Below are 15793 nucleotides of genomic sequence, written 5' to 3'. Positions count from 1 at the left end.
CTAGATTCAGCCTGTGAGCTGAAGTTGTTTGTTCTCAGATTGAAGAACTCCCTTTAATAATTCTTGTATGTTTGGTTTGATTTTTACATATTCGTTTAATTTCTGTTTGTTTGGAAATGTACTGATTTCACCATCATATTTGAACAAGAGTTTTGCAGGATATATTATTTTTGGCTGGCAATTTTTTTCTTTCAAGGTTTTATATATGTCATCCCATGACCTTCTTGCCTGCATGGTTTCTCCCAAATAATCTGAGCTTAGTCTTATTGTTTCTCCTCGTTGTGTGACTTCTTATTTTTCACGAGCTGCTCCCAGGATTCTTTGTCTTTGGTTTTGGCGAGTGTGATTATGATACACCTTAGTGATTTTCTTTTGGGGTCTATCCTATATGGGGTTCGTTGAGCTTCTTGGATGGCCAGCTTTTCATCTTTTATGATATTTGGGAAGTTTTCTGTCAGGAGTTCTTCAATGATCCTCTCTGTGTTTTCTGTTTTTCCCCCTTTCCTGGAACTCCAATCACTTGCACTTTTTTGCTTTTGATTGTATCCCACATAACTCTCAGTGTCTCTTCATTTTTCTTTGTTCTTTTTTCTGAGTTTTCCTCTGAGTTGTATCCAGGTGTTTGTCTTCAATTCCACTGATCCTGTCTTCCACCATTTCAGATCTGCTCCTCAGCCCTTCTATGACACCGTCCATTTCTGAAATCTTGTTGTTTATCTTTTGGATTTCTAATTGTTGTTTTTGTATAATTTCTATGTGTGAATTTATTTTGGTATTTTGTTCCTGCATTATTTTCCTGAATTCTTCCAATTTTTTGTCTGTATTTTCCATGAATTTGCCTTTTCCATGAATTTATCTATTTTTCCTCATCTTTGTCTGCTTTTTGCTTCAACTCTTGGATAATTCTGAGTACTAGCGATTTGAATTCCCTATCAGGTAATTCTAGTGCCTTTTCTTCTACTGGAAAGTCATCTGGTGTTTTATTTTGGATGCCTACTGGAGCCATCCTGTCCTGTTTTTGTAAATGTTTTGATATTGTCTGCTGTCTTCGGGGCATTCAGTAGTTATTTTTCTCATTTATTGATTGTAGATTTGTTTGTTTTGTCTTTTTTTTTTAAATTTGGCTATGTCTGAGCAGGTGAGCTGTGTGTTCTTTGTTGTCTGCTCATCTGTGGGCACAATACCTTTCGCCTCCTTCTCCAATTGGCAGGGTCAGTCACTCAGATATGGTACAGCAGGGCTGGTCTAGCTGAAGAGGAGTTATTGGGATGGGTTGTTTGTGGCACTTACTGCAGCCACCAGGGCAGGTCGCTAATCAGTGGACAGGTTCCGGTAGGCCATGCCTGTGCTGCTTGGTGGTGTGATGTTAAGCGCACAATGCAGGTAGGCAGGATGAAGGGGGAAGATTGTGATGTGTGGAGCTAAGATGTGTTGGGAGTGAGGAGAGAGGAACAGGAGCCAAAAACATACAAACAAACAAAAAACAGTGCTAGAGGAGCTTGCCATTGGAGTGGAGAGATGAGAGACTATGAAATGGAGAAAACCAAAGGTGGAAGAAGAAGAACAAAAAAAGCAAAAATGAATAAATAAAAACCAGAAAGGAAAAAGAACAGCAAAGCTCCAAGGGATCCCACCAGTGCAGCTATGAGGTCTGGGGAAGTTGTTCTCAGGTGTTGCACTACAAGCTGGCTTGAAGGCGTAGAGGTATTCAGCGTCGGGTATTCAGGGAACAGAAAGAGAAGGAAGGTATAGAGAGACGAGAAACTGAGTAATGAAGAAAGACAAAAAGGGAAAAAGAGGGAAAAGAAAACAAAACAAAATAGAAAAAAAAAAAGAGCAAGAAAAGCCCCCCAAATAACAGGAAAAAAAAAAAAAAAACCCACAAGAAAAGAAACGCTCTCAGGGATCCCTCTGCACGTCTGCACAAGCTGAGGGGTTAGGGCCCAAGCTGCGCAGCACCGCCTGGCCAGAATGGGCTCCCAGCTCAATAAAAGGAAAAGAAAACAAGCAATTCAAAAGAAATAAACAGAAGTCCCGGGATCCCACCCACGTGGCAGCCCAGACTGGGAAGCAGTTCCACCCTCGGACGGATCTCTGCAGCCCCTTAGGAAGAAGCAAAGATGGCACACCGAGCCAGGTATTTGAGTGAAAGGAGGGGGAGGTGGTGAGAGGTAAGGAAGAAATCAAAAGAACCAGCAAAAAGCAACACCAGCAGCCAACAAATGGCGCTCAGAGAGCCGGCCAGCGCGGGCAGGTGGAGTCCAAGCAGCCGTTGCCTCCCAGACAAGAGACTGTGGCCTCGGGAAGCAGAGGAGGCCAAGTGGGGATTAAGAAGGGTGGGGGGTGGGAAAGCGTATATCGCCAATTACTGTTTTTTTTTGTCTCCCGCTGGAAGCTCTGTGAAGCTGCTTTCTCGTACCCCCTATTTGCTGGTCTCTGATAGGAGTCCAAGATGGCGGATCCGCGCTGCGTTAGCTGATAGGGGACCTCTGCATGAATTTCTCCTTGCTTTCCATTCTCTGTCAGTTTTCTCACTCCATTTGGTGGTTAGCTGAGTTATTTATCTCTTCATTTGATGTTTTAGGGTTTTGGAATTGCTGTTTTCTCTGTTTGGCTTAGTTTTTCGGATCTTTGTTGCGGAGGGATGGCGTGGTGCTTCTGCCTAGAGTGCCATTTTGGCAGAAGTCCACTTTAAAGTGTTTTTGAGCTAATATCCCATAGACTCTCCCATTGCTAAAAGGAAAATAGTCAAAAATTGTCCTACAGCATGATCATTTTACCCCATCCTCATTCCTCCTTGTGTTGGATATTTTATTTTCAGTTGTATTCAGTATCTTGTAAGTTTTTGTGCCTTATTTGTTTCTTATTTTTCACTGGATAGACTCAAGAAGAAATTTTTCAGTCTCCTATAGCTGAAGCTGTCAGTTTATCATGTAGACAGTTTACAGTAGAGCTTGGCAGTATGTTAAAATGCATCTGACTTGGAAGTCAATCTGCTTACCTTTTAGCAATTGCTTTACCAAACCAAAAAAAAACACCCCATTTCTGTTGAGTCGATTCCGACTCAAAGTGACCCTATTGGATGGGTTGGAACTGCCCCATAGGGTTTCCAAAGAGTGGCTGGTGGATTCGAACTGCTTGCCTTTTGGTTAGCAACCCAGCTCTGAACCACTGTGCCACTAGCGCTCCAGTTGCTTTGTAGGAGTCCCTAAATGAGATACCAGTAACCATAGGAATGTCAGTAGGTTGAGCAGTATCTTCAATGCTTCATTGTTACAGATGTGGCAAAGTCTGGTACCACTTTTGGCATTCACATGATTAACAGACTCATATTTTTCGATTTGTATATTGAAATTATTTTATGTGGCAATAGAAAATTTTAGTCTAGGCTTAAGTAATCAGTAAACAAAGAGAGATAAAAGTCTGAGATGACCTATCCTGAATATTTTGTGCTTCTAAGTAATTTAACAATGCTCTAGTAAGCTACTCCTATAGAAATGTAATTGGTAAGTTTGAAGTTTTATTTCTCTTTTAAATTGCCATCTTGAATTTTACATATTTTTTTTAAGCTGTCTCAAATCCTCTGAAGCAAGGCAGGCATCTTTTACAAATTAAAAAAAAAGTTTGATAGTACACGATGTTGCAGAGAATGAATTTAAAATTCTTTTAACACTGAATCATATACAAGACACTAGAAGGACTTTAAGTTTACAAATACTGGTAGAGATCAGAGCGCATACATTTAGTATATTTCAAATTTTTTATCACACGTGCTATTTTTTACACTCTCAGCAATTATTTTTTGGTCGTGTGTGTGAAAAAATGTTTTTTCCCCCCAACCTGGTAGTTTTCTGTGTGCCAAATTGTGACTTTTAAATTTTTAATTACAGAGCAGGGTAAGCTGACCACAAATACCACTTAAATTAAACTATGCATTCATACATGCTTTTCCTACAGAGTAACATGGGAATCAAATCTTTATTTTTGAAATTCAGGAATTGATTTTATCTTAATAGAAAAAAAAACTTGATTTGTAAAAACTCAAACTGGAGAAACCATTGTGTATTTTAGTACATTTTTCTATTAGTGGTCTTGACTATGTACCATGTGGTTCCTTATCACGTAATGGCCCATTAAAGGTAAACATTTCAGGATTCATGAATGCCAGAAGTCATTGAATACTTTGGGAAATAACAGGAGAAAGCTTTTGTTGAGGATGATTGAGGAAGATTCCAAGGGCAGAATAGGCAAAAATCCAGAGGCTTATTGTAGGCACTTAGTATGTATTTGTGGAAGGAAGGGAGGAAAGGAAGAAGGGAGCAAGGAAGGGGAGGGAGGAAGGAAGGAGTTAGTTGGCAAGCATATTGAGGGACACTGGGAAGACCATACTGACTGGAAGGTTAGTTCCTGCAGGAAACATGGGAGATAAGTTATGGTCTGGGTTTTGATAGGCCTTGTTAAAGTTTGGGTTTTATTTTTATGAGGAGGAAATTTGATAGAGTTTTGGAAATGAGGCTTGGAGGTGATAATGAGGACAAAGTGAGGCTTAGGGCAGTGGTTTTTCACACTGTGTTTAAATACAGAATTCTTTGATGGTAAGCCTGACATTATTTGCAATTATTGTCCACAACTTTTATGTCACTTTTTTTGGTGAGCTTAATTGACCTTACTGTTTCCTATATAGGTTAATACTGTGAATTTGAATATATAAAGAAAGTTTTATATCATTAAAATACATTTTACCTGTTTTATAGATTAGGGATTTTGCATAAAATTTAATTTTTTTAAAAGAAAGAATTCTGGTGCTAAGGGTTTGAAGACTCTTAGGAAGAATGGATTAGAGCAGGTTAAAACTAATGGCAAAGGGAATAGTTAGAGGCTCTTATGTTCAGAATCCTGCTGACATGTACACAATAGAATTCTTTTCAAAAATATTTTATGGTACCAGACATTAGATGGTTATAATGGCTGAAGTGTTCAAAGGATGCTATCATATTAATGACTCATGATCAGAATGACATTGAAGCTATCCCTCTTACGAATAAAGTCCTTTACTTCCGTAGAATACTTTTAATGTAGAAGATGTCCCAGTCTTTCTTCCTTTCTTAGGTTCCCCGGTGACATATCTACACTGAGCTAATGGGTCCCACGGAATATGATTAAGGAAAAAAATCTTTGGTAGGAAGTCTCTACATAGTAAATATTAAATAGTAATGCCTATTGAAAAATAGCCGCAACATGTTTGAGAGGATAAATGAAGAAAAATGAACAAAACTTTTGATTACATGCACCACTTGTTGGGGTGGGGAATGGAAAGAGAATATGTCAAGAAAAGAGATAACTACCTTCATTTCCTCTTAGCCCTATCCAGGCAAATTTTAACAGGCTTTACTGAAATAAATTTCCTATTCAGTAGCAAACATTACATCTTAACTTGACTGTTTTCAATGGAAAGAACTATTCACTTGGCTTGATCAGGTGTTTGTCCAAGAAGTACTTAAATACCTGCTTAAGTTTTTTTGTTGTTTATCTCAGAATTTTTGGTTAGCTATTAACCAAGATTTTAGAACTAGTTTTAGTTCTGGAAGTCTAACTGTACAATGGCAGGGAAGGAGTAGAGAAGAATGATGGGAGACTTTAAGAATGGATTATGAATTTCTGGTAGGTATACTACCTTAAAATAGGGGCAAATCAAAGAAATTGTGATGGTATGCCTTTTTCAGTTAAGAGAACTAAAATATATTACCACAAAATTTTCTCCTTTCTATTGAGTGTTAGAATGCAACCTGAGCTCTTAACCACCGCACCACCAGGCCTCCATTTTGTGGGTACTACACTGCAAACAAACAAAAAAGAAGTGGGGTAGGTGAAGGAGAGGAGGGAAGAGGGAGCATGCCACTTCATTGTAATTAATGATGTCATGGTATCAGCCTAAATTGCCTTTCTTCAATTCAGCTACAAGCTGAGGATTATAGAATTCTTTTAATTATTTTTCATTTAATAGATAAAATGTGTATCTTTTTATTTTCTCCAATTTCAGTTTTTTCATACTGTGATTCTCAGATAGTTTTGTATAGATTTTTTAAAAGTAAAGCAGCGCTTTTTGTTTTTGTTTTTTTTATTGGTTAAAATGGAAAGGGAAAATAGAGATTAGAAATTTATCTGAGAAGGGAACTTTTTCTACAATAATTTTAACTATCAGCCTATTAAATTTGAATTTCCTTTGTTAGGTTTTTGTTTTCAAGCTATTTGAAAACAGTGTTTGCAGACCAAGTTGCTTTCCTGTAGGAAGTACACTGGGAATACATTACAAATATAAATTAAAACTTTCAACCTGTTTAATGACTAGTTAGTTGATAGTTTTTTAGCCTTTTGGATTTAGAGGTGACTGAGGAAATAAGGGAGGAGCCCTGGTGACACAGTGGTTGAAGCACTTGGCTGTAAACTGAAAGGTTGGTGGTTTGAACCCACCCGTTACTCTGCAGGAGAAAGATGTGGCAGATTGCTTCCATAAAGATTTACAGCCTTGGAAATCCTGTGGGGCAGTTCTACTCTGTCCTTTAGGGTCGCTGTGAGTCAGAATCGACTCGACGGCAGTGGGTTTGGTGGTTTTGTTTTGTTTTGTTTTTAAAGGAAATGATGAAGTACCATTGCTGCCTCAACATTATTTTGAAATCCTGTTTATATAGTTTCCAAGGCCATGTGTGAGTCGGGTACCTTCCCCGGCATTAACTATTGGAACAAAGATGGAATTTAACTGTATTTATTTACCTATTCATTAAAGTCTAATGTAAACATTATATCTTAGTGAGATATTTAAAATAACATATCTACTCTGCCCTATAATTAGTCCCAGTACTCTGTGTGGATGTTCTTTCTTGTTTGGGCTCCTAAAAAGAAAATTAACCTAAGTGTGACTATCATTAACACTAAACTTTTTAAGGAAAAAACAAATGATTAGAAAATATCATTAGGATAATTTAGTAGTTTAAGTGAATAATTTGATAGGATTTGCACATGGTAGATTTTTTTTTAAAAGAAATGGAAATTATAAAAAACAAAAGATGTAGCAGAAGAAACATTGTTATAGGACCAAAGGATTGCAAAAACTAAAACTCCAAAATTATTGGATATAATGGGGAAAAAATGATTAAGGAAAATAGAGAGAAGGGGGGATCTGAACAAAATATTACAGTTCACAATCCTGTATTGTGAATAAAGTGGTTTGTTCTGCCATTTGAATTTGGGAGTTATGTAAAATTGCTGATATACTAGGAAATGGCTGGCAAGAAATGATTTATTTAAAAGAAGAATTGATGCCTTTGAGTTGTGGTGTTGGTGAAGAATATGAAATATACCATGGACTGCCAAAATAACGAACAAATCTGTCTTGGAAGAAATACAGCCAGAATGCTTCTTAGAATTGTGAATGGCGAGACTTCGTCTCACATACTTTGGGCATGTTATCAGGAGGGACCAGTCCCTGGGGAAGGATATCATACTTGGTGAAGTAGAGGGTCAGCAAAAGAGAGGAATACCCTCATCGAAAGAGGAAGACCCTCATTAAGATGGATTGACGCAGTGGCTGCAACAATGGTTCGGACATAACAATGATTGAGAGTATGGCTCGGGACCGGGCAGTGTTTTGTTCTGGAGTGCATGGGGTCTCTGTGAGTGGGAACCAACTCGGCAGCACTTAACAACAACAATAGTAGATCTCTCGAGTCTACTGAAAACTTGGCTCAAGAAGCCTATGAGGAGGAAACCAGAGATGACGAGTCCTACACAACAGCGCTGTCTGTTTTATAATAGCTAGATTTGGATGTTTCTGTGGTTGTATGAGCCTTTTTCCTCTTTCCACAGAGACTATTGAAGCTGTCTGTCATTTCTGTGGTCTGTCATAGTTTTACCATAAGCATTGGCTTTAAAAAGTACTTTTGGTTCCTAAGGCCCTTTGAGCTGGGGTTTGTTCATTTTGTTTGCTGATCTGATTCTAGAATTAAGGTAATGTCTGTTAGGTAGTCTGAGACATTGTATCTACCACTCATTTAAACATTCACTGAACACTCTGATTGGAAGATAGGTTCTGAACTTTCCAATAGGTGGCTGATAATAGTGATGACATATAAACGGGGGTAGAAAATTTAGGAAAATAGCTATAATGGAAATATGACCATGAGAAGAGGTTTCTTAATATGTAGCTCTTCCTGAATTGAGCTCGAAAGGGTAGGAGGGAAGAGGCTTTCCAAGGGCCAAGCACCAAACATGACTTCTGTTTGAATCACTGTGTTTTTCTTACCCACTTCTCTCTTGATTAACCAGAGTTAACTTTTTACCCCCCATTCTCTACTCCTTCCCTGGACATAGCGTTTCTTTTAGAATTCTCAGACTTTATGCTAAATATTGCTTATTTAAAGGTTTCAGTATAATTGGTTTTTGCTAAGTTCATAGCCATTTTAAGATAGATATTGTGGCCTTTAAATACTTTATTAAAAAGTTACTTAAAATGATTAGAGAACACTACCCATTCTGCTGATGAACTATTGCTTTAAGATTGTCTATTGAGGGGCAATTGTTTGACTTAAAAATGCAGAGATTATGGAAACTGGATTGAAATAATTTGAAACATTAAAAATAATACCTATAAGAATTTAGTAAAGATTATAAACCCCTCTTTCTCCTTTGAAAAACACTCCATCTGTAGGCATTCCTTCTCTGTGGGGTAATTGGTAGACAGGGAGTGAACAATTTACTGTAAATGGGCACCATGCCAGCTGGCTTCAAGCAGCATCAAGCTTGTGACTTGCACTTAGGGTTAGGAAAATGCCTTTTAACGTGCTCATTTCCGCTTCTTTCAAACATGGAAAAGAAAGCATAACTGTACTAATTTGTTAAGTACCATAAAAGATCTTTTAGTAGTCCTCTGTAAGTTATTAGTACTATTTAATTGAATTTAAATACTAACATGATAATGAGATGTTTTTAAAAGGCAGTTTTAAGCATTAAAACAGTTTCTCGATTGGCTTGCCCTCACCTTGTCTAAATTATTTAGGATTATATTTGGGAGTTTCTCTGACCTACTGTCAGTGTATTTACTTTCCAGCACTATTCTGGCACACACACAAAAAAAAAGTTACATAGTATTAAAAGTTGATTTTTTGTTTTTTTAATTAGATAAGATGAACCAAACACTGTCTTAGAAAAGAAGAGACCTTACCTTTGTCTCCACAGACATATTACACCCAAGCATTTGGAGCTGGTAAACCATTTAACCACCTAAGCTAGTCTAGTGTCATCCTTACGTGAAAGGGGAGGCTGCAGAATTCTGTACATTTTTTATTGAAAAACTAATCAAGATGAAATTGTCTTCTTGAATATTGTATCTGCAACTCAAGAAATACTTGTGCTTAGTTTTCTTTTCTTTTTTAATTAAGATTAGAGCGAGCAGTTTTATGGACTCAAATTATTAATTGAAAGCTTTCTAAAAGGTTGTTGCAGATTTTTATTTCAGGGAGTAAGGAGTAGTAAGATCATTATAAACATGAATTGTAAATTACATGAAGGCAATTTTACCCAAATTTAAGTAAGTACAATTTTATTTAAAACTTAAGAAAAATATTTTTTAACAATGAAGCCTTATACACTAAAACTAACAATTAAGAATACCATGATACAGTAGTTTATGGTGTAGCTCTTTTACTTTGTTGTTGTTGTTAGGTGCTGTTGAGTAGGTTCCACTCATAGCGACCCTATGTACAACAGAAAGAAACACTGCCTGGTCCTGCACCATCTTCCTAGTGGTTATTATACTTGAGCCCATTGTTGCAACCACTGTGTCAGTCCATCTCATTGAGGGTTTTCCTCTCTTTTGCTGACCCTCTACTTTACCATGCATGATGTCCTTCTCCAGGGACTGGTCCCTCCTGATAACATGTCCAAAGTATGTGAGACAAAGTTTCACCATCCTCGCTTCTAAGGAGCATTCTGGCTGTACTTTTTCCAAGACAGACTTGTTCGTTCTTCTGGCAGTCCATGGTATTTTCAGTATTCTTAGCCAACACCATAATTCAAAGGCATCAATGCTTCTTCGATTTTGCTTATTCATTGTCCAGCTTTCACATGCATATGAGGCGATTGAAAACACCATGGTTTGGGTCAGGTGCATTTTCGTCCTTAAAGTGCAGTTTAAAGAGGTCTTTTGCAACAGATTTGTCCCGGTGCAATATGTCATTTGAGTTCTCAACTTCAGCTTCCATGGGTGTTGATTGTGGATCCAAGTAAAATGAAATCCTTGACAGCGTCAGTCTTTTCTCCATGTATTACAGTGTTGCTTATTGGTCCAGTTGTGAGGATTTTTGTTCCTTTATGTTGAGGTGTAATCTCATCTGAAGGCTGTAGTCCTTGATCTTCGTCAGTAAGTGCTTCAAGTCCTCTTCACTTTCAGCAAGCAGAGTTGTGTCATCTGCATAAACAGGTTGTTATGCACATTTCATTATAATACTTCACTTTGTCTTCTTCAGCTGCCCTTTGAAATCTTTCTGTTCAGCTCTTTTACTTCATCATTTCTTCCTTTCCCTTTATGTTCAAGAGCAAATTTCAGAGTCTCTTCTGACGTCCATTTTGCTCTTTCCTTTCTTTCCTGTCTTTTTAATAACCTTTTGCTTTCTTCATGTATGATGTCCTTGATGTCATCCCACAACTTGTCTGGTCTTCAGTCATTAGTGTTTAGTTTATAAAATCTGTTCTTGAGGTGGTCTCTAAATTCATGTGGGATATTCTCATGGTTTTACTTTGTCTTTTGTATACGTGTTTTAATTTTCTTTAGCTTCATCTTGAACTTGCATATGAGCAGTTGATGGTCTGTTCCGCAGTCGGTCCCTAGCCTTGTTTTGAGTGATGATACCGAGTTTCTCCATCGTCTCTTTTGACAGATGCAGTTGATTCCTGTGTATTCCATCTGGCGAGGTCCACATATATAGTCACCAATTAATATTGTTGAAAATAGGCATTTCCAATGAACAGGTTGATGATCTTGCAAAATTCTGTCGTGATTTCTGGTGTCATTTCTGTCACCAAGGCCATATTTTCCACCTACTGATCCTTCTTTGTTTCCAACTTTCGAATTTCAGTCGCTAGTAATTATCATTGCATGTTGATTGCTTGTTTGATCAATTTCAGACTGCGGAAGTTGGTAAAAGTCTTCAATTTCTTTATCTTTGGCATTAGTGGTTGGTACGTAAATTTAAATAATAGTTGTATTAACTTAGTCTTTCTTGTAGGCATATGGATATTAGCCTATCACTGACAGTGTTATACTTTAGGATAGATACTGAAATGTTCTTTTTGACAATGAATGCAATGCCATTCCTCTTCAATTTGTAATTCCCAACATTGTAGACCATAGGTTGTCTGATTCAGAGTGACCAATACCAATCCATTTCAGTTAATTAATGCCTAGGATATCGATCTTAAAGCATTCCATTTCATTTTTGATAACTTCCAATTTTTCTAGATTCATAGTTTGTACATTGCACGTTCTGATTACTAATGGATGTTTGTAGTTGTTTCTTTTCATTTTGAGTCGTGCTAGATCAGTAAATGAAAGTCCCAAAGTTTTATTTCATCCATGTCAGGAAGGCCAGCTCTACTTCGAGGAGGCAGCTCTTCCCCAGTTGTATTCTGAGCGCCTTCCAACCTGAGGGGCTCATCTTCTGGCACTATATCAGACAGTATTCTTCTGCTGCTCAAAATGTTTTCACTGGCCAGTTTTGTTTTTTTTTTTTTCTTTTGGAGATGTAGATTGCCAGGTCCTTCTTCCTAGTCTGTCTTACTCTGGAAGCACAACTGAAACCTGTCCACCATGGGTTACCCTTCTGGCATTTGTTTTTATTTTATTTTTTTAATTTTATTTTATTGTACTTTAAGTGAAAGTTTACAATTCAAGTTAGTCTCTCATACAAAAATTTGTACATATGTTGTTATGTGACCCTAATTGCTCTCCGTATACTGTGACAGCACATTCTTCCTTTCCACCCCTGATTTCCTGTGTCCGTTCAATCAGCTCCTGACCCTCTCTGCCTTCTCATCTCACTTCCGGACAGGAGCTGCCCATTTGGTCTCATATCTGCTTGAGCTAAGAAGCACACTCTTCACGAGTATCATTTTATGTCCCATAGTCCAGTCTAAGCTTTGACTGAAGAGTTGGCTTCAGGAATGGTATTAGTGCTGGGTTGACAGAGAGTCCAGGGGCCATGCTATCTGGGGTTCCTCCAGTCTCGGTCAGACCCTTAAGTCTGGTCTTTCAGTAGAATTTGAGTTCTGTTCCCCACTTTTCTCCTGCTCCAACAGGGACTCTCTGTCTGCTGGTATTTGAAATACCGGTGGCATAGCTTCCAGCATCACAGCAACATGCAAGCCACCACACTGGCTTTTTTTTTTTTTTTAATTGTAGAGTTTTATTAATTATGTTCTACTAAGGTATACAACCTTACCCTCTCCCCCCCCAAAAAAAACCCATTGCCACTTAGTTGATTCCAACTCATGGTGACCCTATAGGACAGAGTAGAGCTGCCCCATAGGATTTCCAAGGCTGTAGTACTTTACAGAATCAGACTGCTGTATCTTTCTCCCAAAATAACCTTAGTAGAGCATAATTAATAAAATTCTACAATTAAAAAAAAATGCTAGCCTAAAGTTACTTAGAAAGGGAAATAAAATATTTCATTAACTGTCCTTTTGTAAATTAACCACAAAAAGTTGAGCGCATGACTCTATTATGTTCACTTATTTAATCAGTGCAATTTGCTGTGTCTGGAAGAGTACAGAAACAGAAGTCATGAAACCTGGATTCTAGTCCTAGTTCCATTACTAAATCCCTGCAGGATATCACAGAGCCTCAGTTTCCTAATCTGTAAATGGGAATGATAATACTTAACACTGTTTAACTTCCAAGAATATTATGAAGATAAGATAAAATTGTTGATATAAAAATACTTTCGAAAAGCTATTATAAATGCACACAGAGTAACAGCACTGGGACTGTTGCTACTATCAGTGCATAAGAGAGAGGCAGCAGACCACATACGCTGGTGGTTAAGGGCAAGTACTTTTTAGCCAGGATACCTGAAGGAGAAATCTGACTCTATAAATTGCTAACTGTAGGCTCTTGGGCATGTTACTTAACTTTTCTGAGCCTGCATTTCCTTTGTCTATATGATAGCAATAATAATAGTACCTACCTCGCACGGTTGTGGTGAGGATTGAATAAGGTAAGGAAAGTCAAGTGGTGGCACGTTGCCTGGCCCTTAATACACAGTATTAGCTACTATTACTCGTCTAAGTTAACGTTGTTGTTGTTCATCCCTGGTTGTTGGTTATCGTGTGTCTGAGTTAGAGAATCATGAGTGTTAAAACTGAAAGTATCCTGACAAAATTATCAGAACCAGCATCTTGCCACCTGCAATATAAGTAGCTTTGTGAGTCACAGAGGAGAGAGCTGAAGTCCAGGGGACCTAAACGAGTTGTTGATCGTCACAGAGTGACTTGGTGGTAGAAGGGCATCTGGAATCCTCCTAGTTGCACATTCCCTGGTAGGGTGTCTGCTTTGCACTAGAACACTGTGTCATTCCAAATGGGAAAATGCAATATGATCCTTGGGCTATTAAAATTTCTGTTTTATTGCCTTCCCTTCCCTGGATGCAGTCTTATATTTGCACCATTTGAACTTTAACCTATAACTTCCAGATCACTTTGAAACCTGGGTTGGACAGTGTTTTCCAGTATTATTGTTGGTCCCCTTCTGTTGCCTTTACTTTGAATTCTCCAAAAGAGCTATATTCTGTGTACTCTCTGCACATGTTACTTCTCTCTGTTGGACTCCCTCTCCTAGTTACTTTTCCAGCCCTTGGCATTGTTGCCATCTGCTCCAGTAAGGCTTCCCTGACACCACTCTCTAACTACAGGCCCTTCCATATTCTCCCATGGCAGCATGAATCACAGTGTATAGTAACTGCCCATTTCTTCGTCTGTTTCCTACAAAGGGCTGGAAGCTTTGTGAAAACAGAATCAGTGTCTGTCTTGTTTACAATTACAATCTTAAGTATACAGCACATTGCCTTACCCCTGCTTAAGAACTCAATCTTTCCTTCCTTCCTCAGGTCTTTCCGATTCCATTTCAAAACATTTTGGAGTATCTCCTCTTTTTTTGGTAATATTTTCTCTTATTGCCGTGAAAAGTTTTTTCATCACTTCTAAAATTTTGATTAAAAGTTGATTCTTCAAATGTATGTCCATAGTAAATGCTTGCTGATATGTTATCAAAGTAGAGACTAGCATAAATAAATAAATACTGTATTTTTACACAAATAACACATGTATTACACATTTTTTGCCAACAGCACAACCCTTGCACATTATTTTCCTAGGTGCGCTATGTGCACTATATGTTTAGGCATGTTATTTGCAAAAAATATATGATAAATAAAGAGCAGCAACAGAATAAAGTGAAGAAACTACTCAGCTGGAAGTCTGAGAACCTAGATGGTAGTTCTCATAGAGTTACTACCTGGGTGACATTGGACAGTTTACCCTCTAAGCCACAGTTTCCTTATCCTTAAAGTGAAGATAATAGAACCTATTCTCAGAGATGTTACCAAGATGAAAATAACCAAGATAAGATAATTCCTATGAAACATTTGGCACAGTGCCTGACACATATTAAGTGCAAGTTATCCACAATTCGTTTAAGTATTAGTAGTATAAAAAATAAATTTCAGAACTTCTTTTTCTATAAAACACCTGCATGGACCTTTTTGTTACTCTTACTCTTTTGACTGTGGCTGTCCTGGATTCCTGTTGAAGGTCTGAGTGACCAATTTGTCATTTTGGACATGGCATCAGTGAAACAGCTTATGACTCAACAATCGCGTCATCCTGGACAAGTATCAAATGGATGTGATCCAAGGCATGGTGTGATGACAGACATTCATTTCTCCCCTCTTCCCTCTCTGTGTTTTCTTTGCCACAAAACTCTACTGATATCAAGCCCATAGTGGTAACATTTCATGTCAATTCATAATAAAAATTGAGGATATTTGCATATATCATCTGTTATAAATTAATCTATATTCAGCCACAATTTACTTGAAATAAGTCTTTTATTTCCCAACGATTCTACTTTAATAATGAAAGAACAAGAATATTTTAGAGCAAGTATATATGAAATATTTAATGACATCACTTTTCAACTTTCTGGTTGTAAAAAGAAAACTATGTTAATACAAAAGGCTTTGACACATATGTGCTGTTAGAACAGTTTTGGCTTATTTTGTTGTCTTATGTTTGAAAGGGATGCTACATACTGCGTTTGTGAGCCATGTACACAGATGTCCCTGGTAAGACCAATGGTGGTTGTAGTTCTTTCTATTCTTGTCATTTTCTTATTGGCGTTTGGCTTGCTGCCTGAGTGACTGTCTTCTGTTTTCAGTTCTTCTCAAACTCACTATTGTTGTAATAACTTTGCTTAAGTAAAGTATCTCCTTCTAAAAGTACTGAAATGAGAACCTAATAAATTAAAGGAAAACACCTGATTCTGAGTTAACAAATCCTTAACTGTTTGGCAGAAAGAAGCTTCCTTTAAATTGGTTTGCCTTCCTTTAACATTCCATTGTCCTACTGCTGATTCTTTGTTTGGAGCTGTGACTTGTTTAATGTATTTCAGGCTTTTGACCAAACTGGGTAATGTTTGTTATTATTTTGGGCCATTTGAAATTACAACAGCTTATTAAACTTCTGA

General features: G+C 37.6%; 1 protein-coding gene across 8 annotated transcripts in view; it reads left to right on the top strand.

The window, feature by feature from the left end:
- Window positions 1-15793, top strand: part of NR3C1 (nuclear receptor subfamily 3 group C member 1) — a 119260-nt gene that overhangs the window by 42690 nt on the left and 60777 nt on the right. The gene's annotated exons all lie outside the window — the stretch shown is intronic.

This window comes from Trichechus manatus, unplaced genomic scaffold (genome assembly GCF_000243295.1).
Source record: "Trichechus manatus latirostris isolate Lorelei unplaced genomic scaffold, TriManLat1.0 scaffold00080, whole genome shotgun sequence".
NCBI classification, from domain to species: Eukaryota; Metazoa; Chordata; class Mammalia; order Sirenia; family Trichechidae; genus Trichechus; species Trichechus manatus.
Note: the sequence above shows the minus strand (reverse complement) of the source record. Positions and strands in the feature narration are given on the sequence as shown.